Here is a 17,721-nt window from a genome sequence, read left to right on the forward strand (position 1 = left end):
CTGAAGACAGAACTCCAATACTCAGCCTCTGGGTTGGTCTGAAAATCAAAATTAAATTCTGATGTGACTACCCACTTGATGCCTGGGCTTGATCAGATAACTCAAGTAGCAGCAGGAATATCCCTTTGTTTTTGAGATGCATGCCACCAGGAAAAAGACAAACGGCCTACTCTTTTTCCCAAATGTCTTCTACCAGGTGATCTTTTTAATTAGGATAATTAAGTTCTTGTTTCAAAGGGCACCAAAGTGCAAGCATTACCGGCTGACTTCCTGTAAAGGGTCTTTTCCTGCCTCCTGTCCCACATGGTGTCCATTAACAGGAGAAGCGCCGGGTGAGTCAGACATTCTGGTTACAGGTTTGTGGCTCGTGTCAGTGCCGAGAAGAGGGAAATGAGAAAAGAAAACATAAATTGGGAAACAGTGTCAGAGGGCAGGCCAAGATCCTGGAAGGACCAGAGAGCAGAGGAACCAAACCTGGCTTCAGGTAGGACTGTCGGAATAAAATACAGTAACATCTTTAAATTAAGGAGGGTGGGGGGTGGAAATCCAAGTAGCTGTTTACTGGATTTTGGAGCCCAAGTTCAGGAACAGAAATGAGTGAGATGCGCTCTCTCCCCTGATTCATTACTGCTGTGAATCTTAACCTTTTCCAGCTCCAAGCCTCTTGCGAAACCAGCTAATAATTCTTGCAAGGCACTCGCATCCCCGGGTTTGGGGAAGGATACTGGGAGTTCTGTGGGGAAGGCAACATGAAAACCCAAGATAGGAGTGAGTCAACTGGTGTGTTTTGATATTCTGATATATTGCTCTGGTAGCCAGTGGCCTAAAACTGGGAATCGGTGAGACCAGGTTCTGGGAAGAGTTCTCAGATGTGCCCATGAGCTTGGTTCTGCCCCATTACTCCTTGCCTCCTGCTGCCTGTCACCCATGAGCGGGCCACAAAAGGCTCAGGTAAGAAAGTCAGGGTTCAGTTCACTGAAAATATCTCATCTCGTTACTAAGAAAAACAAACCCAGCCCCGTGTCTTCCTTCGCGGAAGGCCAGCACGCTATCCTTCACATTTTACTTTTAGAAGACAGTATATCATCTTAAAAGCCCGGTTTAATTTGCTTTTCTCTAAGCTTTGTGGTATTTTTATATGCTGTTAGTCAGTTATTGCATGTTGCTAGCAATAACAGTCCCACCTAATGTATTTAATTTGTTTTGAAAATCATAGCACATCTTTACACACAGAAGAGGCAGCTTTTAACTCCATTGAAGACTTCCTCTTTAAAAGTCCTCCTTTAAATCCCTAACCACATTCTTCTCGGCTTTCTTCTTACTCACTGACCAAGATCTACTTTCTTCACTCTGTATTTGCATGGTAGCATTTCCCAGGGCTCCTCTGGGGCTCTCTGCTCTCTTCATGCTGTGCTTCAGTAACTTTTTCAACACCCTCAGCTTCAGTTCCTAACTACATGCCAAAGACTCAAAAATGCATTTTCCAAGTAAGACTTCCCTCCTGGGCACTAAACACGCACATCCAAATGAATCCTACATGTTGCCACCTGATGGCAGCTCCAATTTGAAGGTCTGCAATGGCCATGGCCATATCTTTCCCCTACTCGCCCTGCTACCGCCAAAACTGAGGATTTTCACTTCCCAGGTCACTCAGGTGGAAATCTCGGGAGTCATCTGCTACATCTCTGAATGAGTTAACAAGCCTTGTGAGCCGAAACTGGTTTGGCTCAGTGGATAGAGCATAGAGTGTCAGTCCACAGACTGAAAGGTCCCAGGTTCAATTCGGGACAAGGGCATGTAGACCGGTTGCGGGCACGTCCCTGGTTGGGGGTGTGCAGGAGGCAGCTGGTCGATGTTTCTCTCTCATCAATGTTTCTGGCTCTCTATCTCTCTCCCTTCCTCTCTGTAAAAAATCAATAAAAATATATTTAAAAACACACACACACAAAACAAGTCTTGAGAGTTAGAGTCCCCGTTATCTCTCCTGCTTGTTCCTCTTCCTCAGTCATCATTGCCACTCCCTTATTTCAGGTATCCATCAAATCCCAACAATTGCCCTAAGAGCCTCTTGACCATCCATACTGGTCCCAGTCTTACCCAAGGGTTTGCCCTGTTTGACACAGCAGAGGATGGAGCTGGCAGATAGAAGGCTGCCACCTTTGAAGTTCTTTAAATATATTTATTGTTATTCTCTGTATACACCTTACTTGAACATTATTTTATCACAGTCTAACAACTGTTATGCTGACATATTTCTTTAAATACAGTTGAAAAGAAAAAGAACTAGTCCCTTCCCCGCTCCATCACACCATAACTTTCCTTGTGGTCATATCACCTCCTAACTTATTCCACATTCTTGTATTGGCCAATGTGCTCTTTTGGTACTTTTTTTTGTTTTGTTTTTAATTCTGTTTTCTCCTATCTTAACATGTTAGCTTCTCAAGGGTAGGGACTATGCTATCTGTTAGTCCCACTTCTCAATGAGTGGCTGCCACTAGGTAGATATTCAACAATGGTCACTGATTTAATTCACTTGTGCAAATTTGGTCAGGCAAAGCTCTATTCAAAAATCCTTCAGTGATTTTCCAAAGTATTCAAAATACAGCCATATTCCTCAGTTTGGCACACAAAGTTTCATGACTTGGCTCCTCTTTCCTTCCATTCTGTCATCTCTCACCATCCCTTTCCTCTATTTTCTTTTTGTCCTTTAGATTTATTAGAACATGGTTTGAGGGTCACCTTGCTAGAACAATCTTTCCTGAAACCCAAGTCTTAGACATGCCCCTCCTCTGGGATTCTGTAAGCACCCTGCATATGCCTCATTAATGCACCATTCAAAGTTAGGTTCCCAAAGGCAGTGCGTTCCTGGAAGGTCAACATTGTGAAGATTCTGACTGCAGCACCTGAAACCGTACAGAGCCTGAAACCCAGCACGAACTAAGAAAGCACGTGAGTCCTCTGGAAAGCGGCTGTCAGCAACATCTAGTCACCATTGACCCCGGTCATTAGCCAAACAGAACAATTCAGTAACAAGACAGAAAATAACAGAAAACGTCTGCTGTGAAAATAAGGAAGTGCAGAAGGGCCCCAATGCAAACCAGAAATCTTTAATTTAATGCACCTGAAGGTTTTTGAAAACCATAAGATTATATTGGGGCACACATTCTACTCACATGGGTTAATAACTTCATTTCTCAAATAACCACTAATTACAGATAGTGGCATTCACCTCAACTACCCACAGCCAGATATTGACTGCATTATAAAATCAGTGAGGCAAAACTCACTCCCGTCCAAGTGAGGCCAGTTAAAGGGAAAGATGAATAGACAAGCCATCTTTCTAATACTGAAAGTGAGCATATCCTTTGGACTATTTCAGCAGTGACTCAGATGAGGAACATGAACCATATAAAAGAGGAAGAAGCCTGAAGTAATCTAGGATGCATTTTCTTCAACTTCTCTGGAATTTTCAGTTACTTCAGTTTCCTGACAAAGCTTTGCTGATGCCAGTAACTTACAGTAGCCATCAGCAAGATGAGAGAAGGTTTGTGTGGGGCAGAGGTAAATTTGGTGTGCTATGAGTAATATATCCTGCAGTTGAATGATAGTGGGAGGAAGCATGAGAAAAGGACCAATTTCTATTATCAATTAAAAAAAACACACGTTATCATTGAAAGTATTAAATATGTCCCCTTCTTCCATCCATTGATCTCTTCTAGACAACCTTCAACCTCCACGCCTTTCAGGCCTCTACCCCCTATTGTCTGTGTCCATGGGTTGTGCAAATATTCATACAAGTTCTTGGTTGCTCTCCTCTCACCCACTCTCCCCCTCCTTGCCTCTAAGATTCCAGATTGCTTTTTAAATACAAAGAAAGCCATATGCATAGATCACAGAGCAGGTAAATATGTCGTCCTCATTGTTCTTTCTAGGAAATGCAACTACTTCCCTCTAGAATCATTTTTTCATTTTTGAATCTTAAGTGGCTTCTTATAAGGACTCCACCATACATGCCACTTAAGTTCTGTGTACCACATAAACTAGAAGATGCTCTGCATTTATGTCACAGAGTGTTGTACACCAGAGACCACTGTGAGACCCTCTCTGTTTAGAGAATGGTGAGTCATTACAAAAGAGGTAGCAAATGCTACTCTTGCTTATTTAATATTTATTTAAGTGAAGGTAAGACAAACAGATGGAAGATCATAGATAGACTAAAACACAAAACAAAACAAAAACAACAACAACAACAACAAAAACCTTTTGCTAGTAAGAATCCTCTGTAAACCAATACATACAAGTAAACTGAATTTCTTAAGTCATGGAGTCAAGTACAAAACTTCTTTCTCCAGCTATTGTGACAATGCCCGGCAAATTTTAACAGCCACCTCTGTCTCAGAGTGTGAAGCTCACAGGTCACAAAGGCGTTCATCTGGGCTGGCAGAGAACATAGCAGTTCCTCGGCATCCACATTGAACGCTTCATTGCTTATTGTACAGGCTGAACGTGCACTGAACACAGGCTTTTCCTGAAAGTGGCTTCTCTTGGTTTTCTCGTGAAATTGCTGATAGCAACTGTTTGTCTCATGATTTTGTTTTTCCCCCTCAAAAAGCTAAGTGCAGTGAAACCAGAACATTGACACTCAGGGTCCTCCTGTCGTTTTCTCATGAGGAGTTGTAAAGGGTTCTTAGGCTCCTTCCTTCCTAAAAAGTTTATGAAGCCAGGGGTGGTTCTGATTAAAGGGGCCTTCCCTGCTTAATCCAACAGGCTTTGTGGTTGTGAGGTCTGAGCCTACACTTTCTCAGGAAAAGACCTGGATTCGAGTTCCAGCTCTGTCCCTTCCCAGCTATGTGACCCTGGCCAAGCCACATCACTAAGCCTCAGTTTACTCACCTTTAAAATAGGAATGATATTGATAACAGCTTCGAAGGTGGCTGTGAGGATTAAAGGAGACGAAAGATGTGCACACAGTCTGCAATGGGTCCATACGGCAGGCACTGGGAAAGGGACAGAAGCATTCAGCATTTATTTATTTCCTCCATTCTCCTTTGACTTAGCTCCACAGTTGCCCTTTCTTCCCCCTTGGGTTTGGCAAAAGCTTCCCTTGGATAACCTCTTCCTCCTAGTCAGGTCTACTGAGATTCCTCGAAAAGGAACACAATAATTTCAGTACTTAGACATTTCCAGCATGTAATTTTTAGGGGACCAGGATGGTCTCAAGTTCATCCTCAAAGAGACCCTTTGTTTCCCGGTGGGCGTCAGCCGTGGATTGCAGAGAGAGGAAGGAATGCCTGACAATTATCAGTCCGGAGAGAGGCCTGGGAGCCTGAGAAAGGAGGGGGCCGATCTGTGTTGATTCTAGATATGCGGTGCCTCCTCTGCTCTAAACAGATAATCCAGGACGATAATGGAGCAGTCACAAGGGTGAGCCTTCGCAAGGCCTTGCACACTATTTGGACCTTCCCATTCGCATATTTTAAAAAGAGACTTTTAAATCATGAGATAGCCTTGCCTGTCAGATTAACCCGCCCATACGGGGGAACCTCTTTCGTAACTTAAGAGAGAGACGCAGGAGGGGAAACTGCTACAGATGAAAGCTGATGATCCAAACAGCAGGAAAAGGCTTTCAGCTTATGATGATTCTTTTCCTTCAGCTAATTTTAATTCTGATGAATCCTAAGTTTTCTTTGGTACTTTCTGTTCCTTAAGTCTCTCTTTTTTTAAAAAAATTTATTATCAGTTATATTGTTCAGCCAAGTATTTCTTAAGCCTCTATGTGAAAACAACACGACATATTTCTTAACATGTAAACACACATCCCCAGGAAGACTGGCTTGAAAGCATATGTAGTTGGCAACCTGAAAGGCCATTCCTGGTGTAAAAATGAAAAGATTTAATAGATCAATTGATTGGTAGGTCAATAGGTAGCACGCTCAGACTTAATGTTAATTAAAATGGATTAGAATTATGTGAACTCTTACCATCCTGTTCAGTGACTTTCTGTTTCTCTAACAATCTGACTAGGTGGAATGCCATCGATGTACCCTGATCTTTGGATGGCAGGGTACATCTTCAATCAAACTGCTCTAAAGCAGGTCATTTGTAACAAGTCGTTACTGATTGCCAATAAACACCGGTCATTGTGCCGGACAGCAGGAATAGACGTGGGATAATGTATGGGTGCTGGTGTGCAAACAGATTGTCACGGTGCAGCAGAGGGAGAGGAGTCCCATGTGTTCAGTGAGACGGCTGCCTGGGGGTGCTGGAGGAGCCTTCGGAGGAGAGGGGCTGTTTGAGTTTGGTGTTGAAGAACCAATTGCAGTTTTTCAGGCGGAAAACAGAGGGTGATGTTCAAAGACCTAGAAGCCTGAGGACTGTGACGAGGTAAAAGAATGACGGGCTCCCGGTCTTCCCTGAGCTTTCCCTGAATGGGGCCAAAGTAGACTTTATATTTAAACAAACAAACAAAAAATTAAATGCATACTATAATAGTTTAAATTATATATGCCCTCCTCAGAATGGATTACCTACTTCTCACAATGGCTAATGAAGAACTAAATGAAAGAGCAAAATTTGGGCACAGTCTGTGTTGCTAATGAACGATCTCCTTGCATTAGAGGGGGAAGAGGAAAGAGAGCCACTTCAGGTCGCCCCCTGCCCAATATAGATAAATATGGCTGGAATGTAACCATAGAAGTGAACCAAGTACCTGATTGATAGGCCTTCTCCACTTAGGTTTTGACCTTTCACCTAAAAAACACCTTCTAGTGACTTCCAGATGTAGATGCTTGACCATTAGTAAGCAGTCGAGACTGAAGCCTTATTTCCCCTAAGCTTTCAATAAATGGATAACTCATAAGAACATCATCTCATTATTACAAGAATTAAGAAAGAAATTCGAGGAAATAATTTAAGCTTTTGAATGAAGCTCTTGTTCTATCTCTCCTTCTTGAAAACGGTATTTTAAGTTAGCCTTTCTAACAGGAAATACAAAAGTTTGACAAAAGGAACCACAGCTGTATATCTGAGCTGGCAGCATATTTGTATGGTGTGGAGTGATACATAAGTTCATCACCCTTTACTAGTTAAACTGTATTTCATTATCTTCTCCTTATTTCCGCTTCTAATTCTAGCAGAACTATTTCCTATAAACAGGTCAGCTCTCCAGCAGTTTTGAGCATGAGAATTCTCTTTCAATGCCTGACCCCAACTTTATTGAGCAGTGTTTTCCTTCATTCTCAATTGTAGCCCCTCGGGCACATACCTAATAGGTCTATTGCCATAAATGGAGAGAAATATTAATTTACTACCAATTCCAACTGCATCATGTATATGTACGCTATCTGTGGTTTTAAAAAATGACTGCTTGGATTAGGAATATCTATTTTATATTATCATAGTATAATGAATCTTCAAAGTTGACTATTATAATACTACGAGAGGCCCAATGCACGAAAATTTGTGCAAGAGTAGGCCTTCCTTCCCGCTCCCGTCCCCCCCACCACTGCTGGCACCCCCTTTCCTCTGGCATCTGGGACCCAGCTGCTTCCCTCCTCCAGCTACTGCCAGGCACCTGGCTTCAGACCACCCACAGGCACCCAGGACTTCCAGTCCCAGCTTCGTCAGGAAGGATGTCGGAATGACGTCCGGAAGTGTCTGGTCTAATTAGCATATTTCCCTTTTATTATTATAGGTAAACATATAATATTGCAAAATGCAAGAATCCTCCCAAATCAACATTAAGTTAATCTTTTAAATCTAATTTATTTTATTTTAAAATTGCTCTACTTTGTTTAATTTAAAAAGCAGATAATTTCCATACTTTGGATTTGAAAAGATTGTTCTTGTTTTTTATGTCATTTTAACTTCACCTTTGTAAGAATGTAACATTCTCTGTTACTGGTTCAAACCCACTGAGTCTCTGTAGGTGTGGTAATGTTCCAGAGTGCTGAATCATAGGATGTGGATACTGAATAATTTTAGACAATGACCACCAGTGAAAACAGCGTTAATCAGGAAACCATATCCAGAGGCCTCACACAATGTCCAGAGTCAAAGAGAAAGCATCACATTTCATTGCCTTCTTTTTTTCTTCCTCCTACTCTACTCTGTCAGGGTGCTATTCTTCTGCATCTGAAAGCGTCAGCTAGAAAAAGTGAAATCAGGATTCCTTTACATGGTGAGGGGCTCCCTAGAAAATAAGCCTTTGAGAAAACCAGACTTCTTCATATGCTTTGTGTTCGAGAAGCCAGCATCACAGGACATTGTGAGTAAGATCTGCTATCAAACTAAAAGTACAGTGTTACCATAATTAATAATGAATCTAATAAAGAATATTCTGGGAAGTTAGGAATGCCAACCCCTTTGGAATATAGTTCTCTTACATTTTAAGACTGGATTAACAAGTAACATCCAGCTTAACTCACATTTTTCTTTCTTCCTTTCTTTTTTGTGTGTAGAACATTGATATCTTTAAAATACTTCTATTTTTCTATTCTCCTTCAAACAAAGATATAAATACTATATCATTTTTTTTTTCTAGACAGATTTTGAGGCAGTGAAAACAAGCTAATGCTATTACAGGTTTTAGTAAATCAGTGTTCTGAGGAAAGAGTGACTTTAAGGCCAAGAATGGTTTACGTAGAGGTCTTTTCAACTCCTCTTAACCAAGGTCTAAAGTTAAAAAAGAGAGAGACTTGAATTTCTTCTTATTTGAGGGAGAGGGAGAAGGAGAGGGGTGGGGAGGAGAGAGAGACAGAGAGACAGAGAGATTTTGATATTCAGAATTGGGCAGACAGAGCACAGTAGGACCACAGGATAGAGTAGAGGTTGCAGGTGGTCTACTCTTCCCCCATGGGTGTCCCAATGGAGAGCTTCAGCTAGTGAAGAACCCAGCTAGTGAATAGGTCAGCGATCTGGAATCAGTGGTCTAGACTGGGCCTTTCAGAAACAAGGGAAGCCTTGGCCTCTTCCATTATAATAAAATTTAGACAAAATATGCCAGAGCATTGTTTCTACAAATTTTAATATTATAAGATTATTTTGCAAATTCATGATTTTAATACTCACACATAAAAAAGGGAGTGCATTACATCTCATTTGCTTAAACTTAGTCAAAGGTATAAATAAAAGCAAAAGAATGAGATGCCCTGATAAGCTTTGACCAATCATAAATCACTCCCTGAATTCAAGATGGGTTCTGTCCCATTCAAGCAGTAGGCTGAGAACTGGGGTAGAATGTTTCCCAGTGGAAATTTGGGCTACTGTGAAGAGTCTCAAAACTGGAGAGGCAATCACACATTTATTTTATACTTAAGACGGAGATATTTCCCAGGTTAACTCATCAATTCTAAGGAAAAAAATACTAAAAGACATAACATCCTAGCCTATCACCTGAGAAGAGGCTCTTTACGAAAGCTTGATGCCATGAATGCATTTAGGGCCATTAATGGTTCTTAATAGTTTCCTGTCTGGATACCCAGGATGCATAGGGTTCCACTGTGGGATACACTACGCTGGGCATACTCTAATAAGTTAGGTTGCAGGCTATGTTTCTGGCATGCCAGCTGGATCTCCCTTCCTACCTCTCTCACCTAAAGCTTTGCTTTACACTACACAAGTGAGTGAAAGTGAGGATTTGTAGCTCTAATTAATAATTTAAAAAAAAAAAAGAAATATTGTCAAACTTCAATATTTAACTCCTACAGGTAACAAATACCTTATATAATGGTTCATAATTGATTGAAACCAGTCAAGATGCCTACCCATAGTATTAAGAACTGCTGTCCTGGGTTAAAACTCTTTGGGTCTGTGCGGATATGGCATTCTAGAATGTCAGTACTACTGAAAGCTTACAAGGGATATTCTCTTTCCATCCCTCAACTGAGATTTGAAAAACCTTTCAAACAAACTTTCTTTATGCCTGACTCAGGATTTGATATTTTCTTTTATGGGTTACAGAACTTTGAGACCTTGTTAAGACTTTTTTTTAAGACTATAAATGTCCCAACTCTAAATATATTAGTAAGGTTTCTCCAGGGAGACAGAACCAATAGGATGTGACTGTGTATATGTGTGCATGTATATATCTAGATTTACTTAAATTGACATATAATCCTATGTAATAAAAGGCTAATATGCAAATAGACCAAATGACAGAACAACCAAAAAAAATGAATAAATGGTTGCTATGACATGTGCTGACCACCAGGGGGTTCGTACAGAACATGGCAGGCATTGATGGCAGGCGGGATGGTGGATCAGGTGAGAGGGGGCACCAAACCAAGGCAGGGCACCAGTCGCTGTCATTGGGGCCAGCCTCTGGTGGTTACTAAAAATTCTTTGTACCTGTGCACTGAGATCCCGCCTGGCACTTGCACCTGCTGCTGGAGCTGGCCCTGTTCTCACCCATTGCCTGCACCGTCAGCAGGTAGGAGCTGCTGCTGGCCTGATCACCACTCAGGGCTTCTCCACTTCCTCCTGCTCCAGAGAGGCAATCAGGGCAGCAGTTGCTGATGGCACTGGCCCCAACTGCTCTGTGCCATCAGTGGGTGCAAGCAGGGCCAGTGCCATCAGCACATGGGAGTGGTGGTGGCAGTGGGAGCAGGGCTGCTGCAGACAGGGGGTCAGAGGCTGAGGCAGGAGGGGCTAGGTGGGGGTATGGAGGATAAGCTGAGACCTGTCCTTGTGCCCACTGCAGCCTCATAACCCACAGTTCCTTTCAAGGTGCACAAATTTGTGCACTGGGCTCCTAGTTTTATATATATATATAGTTTATTATGTGAAATTGGCTCATGCAATTTATGGAGGATAACACGTACCAAGATCTACAGTGACTCAGCAACCTGGGGCCAATGGTATAGTTCTAGTCTGAAGGCTGAAAACCCAGGAATATTTCAATTTCAGTTCAAAGGCAGGAAAAATACAATGTTTTGATTTGAAGGCTGGTAGGCAGGAAGAATTCTTTCTTATTCAAAAGAGTGTCAGCCTTGTTTTATTTAGGTCTTCAACTGACTGGATGAGGGCCACCCACATTATGATGGGCAACCTGCTTTACTCACTCTGCCAATTCAAGTGTTAATCTCATCTAAAAGCACTCTCACAGGAGCACCCAAAATAACATTTGACTAAATATTAGGCACCCTGTAGCATAGTCAGGTGGTCACATAAAATTATCCATCATACTCTAAAATAGGGGTGTCGAACTCAATCAGAGAAGGGGCCAAAATCTAAAATCCAGCCTAAATTGCGGGCCGAATGGTTTACTGAACAGTCATAAACTGTCATTGTGATGGAAACGCAGTGGAGTGCAGGGATGACAGCGCGGTGCGGGCCACATTGCAAGGCCTGGCGGGACGGATTTGGCCCGCGGGCCTTGTGTTTGACACATGTGCTCTAAAACATGGAGAGAAGTGCATGAATTTTAGAGTCAAATGTTTATAGATTTGAATCTCTAGATGGTCTTCAGCTTATGTGCAAATTTGAGCAAGTTTTTAACCTCCCTGAGCCTCAGTAGCCTCATATGCACATTGATTAATATACCTACCTCCTAGGTTGATGGGTGAGGATTACATTAAATAAGATATGTATATAACAGATACACAATAAAGAAAAATGAGGCCTCTGCCCCTGTTCTGGAGTCTATGTGTTAGACAAACTAGTTCATATCTCTGGCAGAAACTTCTTGTGACAAATTATTTCATACAGGAGGTAATGGATGCTGCTGTTTTGCTTGCCAACATTTATTCCTCATTTCTCTCTTCTGCTTAGAATCCTCTGTTGTCAGGTAGGAGATAGCAGGTGTCTGACTTAGAGATACGCAGTTCCAAGTGGATGAACCATGACTGCTCTAAGCCAATCATAATGCATGGTAATTCTGTTCGCTAGCTGCCAGTGGGCTAGAGGTGAGCATGTGACCCTCACTAGCCAATGAGAGGAAAGGGGAAGAATATTGAAAGTCCCCTTGAAAAAATTTTCTAACTGATAAAAGGAGATAAACATGTGGGGAAACCCACCTCTGCCTCTTTCCACCTTTGGAATAAGTTCTGGCAAGACAAGATGTTTAGATATGAAATAGCCATCTGGTGATCGTTAGACACTCAGGAAGCAAAAGTAAAAGATTCTTGATGATGTTGTTTGTGTACCAACGGGCAGGCAGGCAGGCCTGTTCTCATATTATCTCATCTAATCTTACTCTTTAAGCCATTTTTGGTTTGTCACTCAGTTACTTGCATCCAAAAGTGTCCTATGTGCTACAAAGGCCTTTTCCAGTTCTGAACAAAATACTTCAAACTCATTCAGACTGTAAAAAAATTTTTGAATCGTTGAGACAGTCAGGTTACTTTGTTTTTTGGCATTGGACAGAAATAGAACTCTTTGCTTCCAGCATCGGCATTTATTCATACGTACAATATATTTCAATAAGCATTGGTTGAAGACCTCTAATGTGTAAGACACTGGGATAAGCCATGTTGAGGGGTGAGGGTGGGGGAGGAGGTGGAGAACAGACTACAAAGATGAATAAGACCTGCATCCTGTCCTAAAGGAAACTTGCAGCCCAGTTGGATAGATAAGAAACAATAAAACAAAAGCAAAATCCATAGTTCTGGCCTTAAAAGGAAACTGGAATCTACCTCTGTAAGTCACTGAAGCATGTACCTATCACATTTTACATTTTATTTTTATATGCCCAGAATCTTGAGCTAAAAGTGGAACAAAAAGCAAAAAATAAAGAATGAGGTAGTAGAATAAATCAGAAGACGTTAAACAAGAAGGGCTGACTCACACTCTCACACTCTGCTGCTCAAGTTGGAATATAGGGGCAAGCATGATTGATGCCTTAGCTTGGGGCCTCTGGAAGGAAGACAATGAGAAAGGCAGCTTCCTCCACCTGGCTCCCTTTCAGCTCAGGAGTTGGAAAGCCAATACCAAACTGGATCTCTAGGTCTCCTGGCCTTGGTACAATATAATAAATAAGACTTTGGCAATTCATGTTAGATTCTTGTACTGGGTCAGCAACTGCTATGTGTGTGAGTGCTTCAAAACGACAACCCTCTGTTCTACACTCCAAATGGCTTTTCATATGTAGAAAAATGATGACTTTGTTCTTTGGTGTTTAAAGCTTAACTAGACAGAAATGACTCTTCATCATCCACAAAATAGCTAGAGTAAGCCCAAGACAACTCCCCAAAGAAAGATAAAATCCAGCATCAAAAGGCAGCCTGTTATAGTGGATAAAGATGACACTCTTGGGAGCCTGACAGACCAGAGTGCAAATCGTGGTCTTGCTGTTTTGTTCCTGTGACCTTGGGCAAGTTATTTTACCACTCTGAGCCTCAATTTCTTCCTCCAGAAAATGATTATAATGACACATTCTTTATAGAATCACTGCAAAGATAATAAAGTCATGCATGCAGACAACAGCTGCCCTTAGTATGTATACTCCATAAATGTTATTCTTCTTCCCTTTATCTTAATTTTGATCCTGGATTTATTTTAGATTTTATTAGTACAGTCAACTCATAACTAGACAGTAGCAGTCACTTATATAATATGACGTGGCAGATTATCCCAGGCTTACTTAGCTTTTCATTGTTAAGTACTTATTTATAACTACATTTGATTAGGAATACGTTTTAGAGAATTCATAAGACTTCAGAAATTTTGCATAAAACCAGTTTGAGACTAGCTGGGAAGCTTTTCATGTTGTCTCTTACAGAATGATATTTATAACCATTATGCAGTAGGTGCCTACTATGTGTCTGATGTTTTATAGGGGAAAGGCGATTAGAGATGGGGATTCTTCACAAACAGGAACAGGGTATCTTCCCTCTCATGAAAGAGCCAATAAAACTTGAACTCTCTCTTTTTCTCTCTCCCCTCTTTCTTCCTGCAGCTTATGATTCATGATCCTCCAAAGAGTAAAGAGGAGAGTGAGAGCTGCTGGGTCTGGAGAGGGACATGGTTATTTTCGCCCCTCAGATTCCTGTGGTGTTATACTCTATGGATGAGTCATCAGGTCAGCCGGTTGTATGGAAGGAGTGGGAAGGTTATTCAGCAGAATTTTAGTGGGAGGAAAGGATGTAAATTCTCACAGGGAGAAGTCAGAGCCGAGGACCAGCTCTCTTTCCAGGGCAGGCCGGCCTGCTTAGGAGTGTGATATAAGAGGGTGAACCTTACACAGCAAAACAGTAAGCAGCCATTGAGCAGGGAAAATTTGGAGAGAAGAAGAGAAGTCTAACGATTTTTTTTCACAAGTTTTCTGTGTGATACATGATGTGAAAACCCTGTTTCACCTGTTTACTGTAGTAAATATCTTCGTTATTCTGCTGGATCCCACAGTCAGACTGGAATTTCCCTGACTATGATACTACACAGCATCCAGACTGGGGGAGGAGGGGTTACACATCACCAAGGCAGTTAAATAAATAGAAACAATAATGAGGAAAGATAATATTAGACAAGACTCAGTCCCCAACACCACCACTTCCTGCCTGCTCCCTGATTGAACCCTCACTATTGCTTCCAAGAGTGTCATTGTGAAAATAGAGAGAGAGCTCGTAGAGAAGGGTTCAGAAGTGGAGAAAAGAAGAAATTTTGAAAAAAAAAAAAAGCAAATAAAAAGTAAAAATAGCCCTGGCTGGTTTGACTCAGTGGATAGAGCATCAGCCTGCAGACGGAAGGGTCCCAGTTCGATTCTGGTCAAGGGCACATGACTGGGTTGTGGGATTGTAACCCAATAGTGTGTGTGCAGGAGGTAGCTGATCAATGATTTGCTCTCCCTCTCTGAAATCAATAAAAATATATATTTTTTAAATCAAGCAAAAACAGTAGAATGGAGATAGCTGGTGGCTAACTAACACTGATGAAGCCCTAGTGCTTCATTTGCTGCTTCTTTCTTGGAAAATGTTCAATGAGAGAGAGAGAGAGAGAGAGAGAGAGAGAGAGAGAGAGAGAGAGAGAGAGAGAGAGAGTCCCTCACAAAAATGGCCTTGGCAAAAATCAAGGGTCTATTATTACTTTACATATACACATGTGAATTGGTTGAATCAGATGTCCACTTGCTGCCCATGCCCAGATGAGAGCTTTCTCTGATGATGGGTGGTGAAGGGTTGATTAAAAGAGATTGGGAGCTGTTTGTTGGAGCATGGGTCAGATGGGTAGAGGTGAAGAAGGTGCTTAAGGTAAAGAGGGAACTAGGCACTGGGAAGGGAAGTTCTAGGAGGTGGAAGAAGAGTAGAGAAATCATGGAAAGACTAGCTAGTCTCAGCCTCTCTACTTCCCCATCAAGAGGCCAGGCTTTTGGTTTCTATATGCCCATTTCATAACTGTGGTTCTAAGTGTCAGAGTGCATTAAAAACTGCATGGGAAACATACTAGAAGCATATCTTCCTGGGCATGATACTCCAGCATTTTGCATTAGTAGGTCTGAGGTGAAATCCAGGCATGTGCATTTTTCATGGATTTCAGGTGATTGTGATGTGTTTCTTGGTAGACTTTGAAAAATAGCAGAGCATGCTGCCTAGTGGCAGCTGATTCATGAGTCTTGGTCATATAAATAGGAAGTGGTAGAGGGTTTGTTAGGCCTGTGGCCAAACATAAATAAACCCTCTTCAAGTATCCTATATAATAAACCCCTAATATGTAAATCAATCAAACAGCAGAACAACCTGTCACTATGATGTGCACTGACCATCAGGGGGCAGATGCTCAATGCAGGATCTGTCCCCTGGTGGTCAGTGTGCTCCACAGAAGAAGCACTGCTCAGCCAGAAGCTGGGCTCAAGGCTCACAAGCACAGAGGCAGTGGCAGGAACCTCTCCCACCTCTGTGGCAGCACTAAGGAGCAGCAAGCAGGTGGGCAATAAGAAGTGAGGGGTCCTGAACTGTGAGAAGGATGACCAATTGCCAGCTTAGGCCCGATCCCTCAGAAGTGGGCCTAAGCTGGCAGGCAGACATCCCCTGTGGGGTTCCAGATTGTGAGGGGGTGCAGACTGGGCTGAAGAACTCCTCCCCCAGTGCACGAATTTTGCACACTGGGCCTCTAGTCATTCTATAAAGGTCTACCCATTTTGGTCTACATACTTTGGACATAACCCTGACTTAAACTATTGGTTTGGGTTCAGGTTTAGATAACTTGCTACAGAATAGACTGTGGAGTTACTAAGTGGAACTACATATAGTGTATTGCATACATACACAGCAACGACTAATAAACCTGAGAGTTTCGGAATTAGTTCTCAACACATATATTACAATATCCTTTGAAGGTTTGCTACCAATTTAGATCAGTGGGTAATTTTTGTTTTTGCTACAACAGATAATGTTGATTTTATCATATTTTTCAGAAGCTATATTAAGCTGAATAGGTTATATATTTCAGTGCAAAGTTCTGAGTAAGCAATGGAGTTAAAAAGTGTAGCATGAGAGCAACCTGGACTTTGTGAAAGTTGCATGTTTTCTAGAATTTACAAGGACCTTGCCTTGGAAATATTCAAGAATCCTGAAAGGGCAAATAACAATTGTATGTGCTAAGTGACATAACAGAGAAGTTACTGAGTGTCATAATTATGGATGCAAAGGAACCTGTCTAAGTGAGCTAACAAATATTCTAGAATGGAATCCAAATGTGTCTCAGAACCACTGCACTACAGTGAGATTTGGTGCTAAGGAATAATTGTGTCTCACTAGTATTAAATACAATCAGCATGGACCCAGTTTAGATAGCAAAAGCTGAGGAGTGGACTAGGAGGGAGGGGAAGAAGCAGAAAATGAACAGAGTCAAAATCAAGAAGATAAGGTTTCTAGGATGAAGGGCTGACTCCATAAATTCTATATGTCAACCCAGAATAACTTTGATGCTTAGGATTCTAATGGGTGAGGCAGCACATTAATAGTCTCCAAGAAGTGATGATATTCACAATTAAGCAATCATTGCTAACTTAAATAGGATTCCCTAGAAATAGATGCTGAGTTGGGGAGTGGCATGCAGAAGGGTCACTAGGAAGTGATCTCAGGAGACAGGCCTGCATTGAAGCAAAGAAGGCATGATTAAGCAGAGAGGATTTTGCCTACAAATTGATTGCAATTAAGTCTTTGGCTAATCCTACAGGGAGAGGTAGGATGGCCATTTAAAGTTGTCCCAAAATAAATCAAAGGAGCTGAATTTTTGTAGCTTCCAATCAGCCATTCTGGCCTTGGCCTCCTGCTTAGAGAGGGTTATAACCTTGGGTAAGGCAGTGCTCAGTGAGGAACACAGCTGTGAGCCTCAGCAGCTGATTTTCTCAGAAGCTGAAGATAGATACTGTATTAGTCAGCTCTGGCTGCCATAACAAAATACCACAGATTATGTGGCTTAAACAACAGGAATTTATTTCTCACAGTTCTGAAAGCTGGAAAGTTCAAGATTGAGGTGCCAGCCAATTCTGTTCTTGGGTGAGGACCCTCTTCCTGGTTTGCATACAGTCACCTTCTCACTGTGTCCCTTCATGTGGACAGTATTTGGAAGGGGGAGGGGGGTGGGGAGAGTGCACAAACTCTTTGATGTCTCTTCTTCTTATGAGAACACTAATCACATCATGGGTTCCCTATTCTCATAATCTCATCTAAACCTAATTACTTCTCAAAGACCCCGCTTCTAAATACTATCATATTGGAGGTAAAAGCTTCAGCATATTAATTTGGGGGACACAATTCAGTCCATAGCAGAGAGATCAGCTCAGAA

The sequence above is a fragment of the Pipistrellus kuhlii genome, unplaced genomic scaffold (genome assembly GCF_014108245.1).
Source record: "Pipistrellus kuhlii isolate mPipKuh1 unplaced genomic scaffold, mPipKuh1.p scaffold_m20_p_7, whole genome shotgun sequence".
In the NCBI taxonomy this organism is placed as follows: domain Eukaryota; kingdom Metazoa; phylum Chordata; class Mammalia; order Chiroptera; family Vespertilionidae; genus Pipistrellus; species Pipistrellus kuhlii.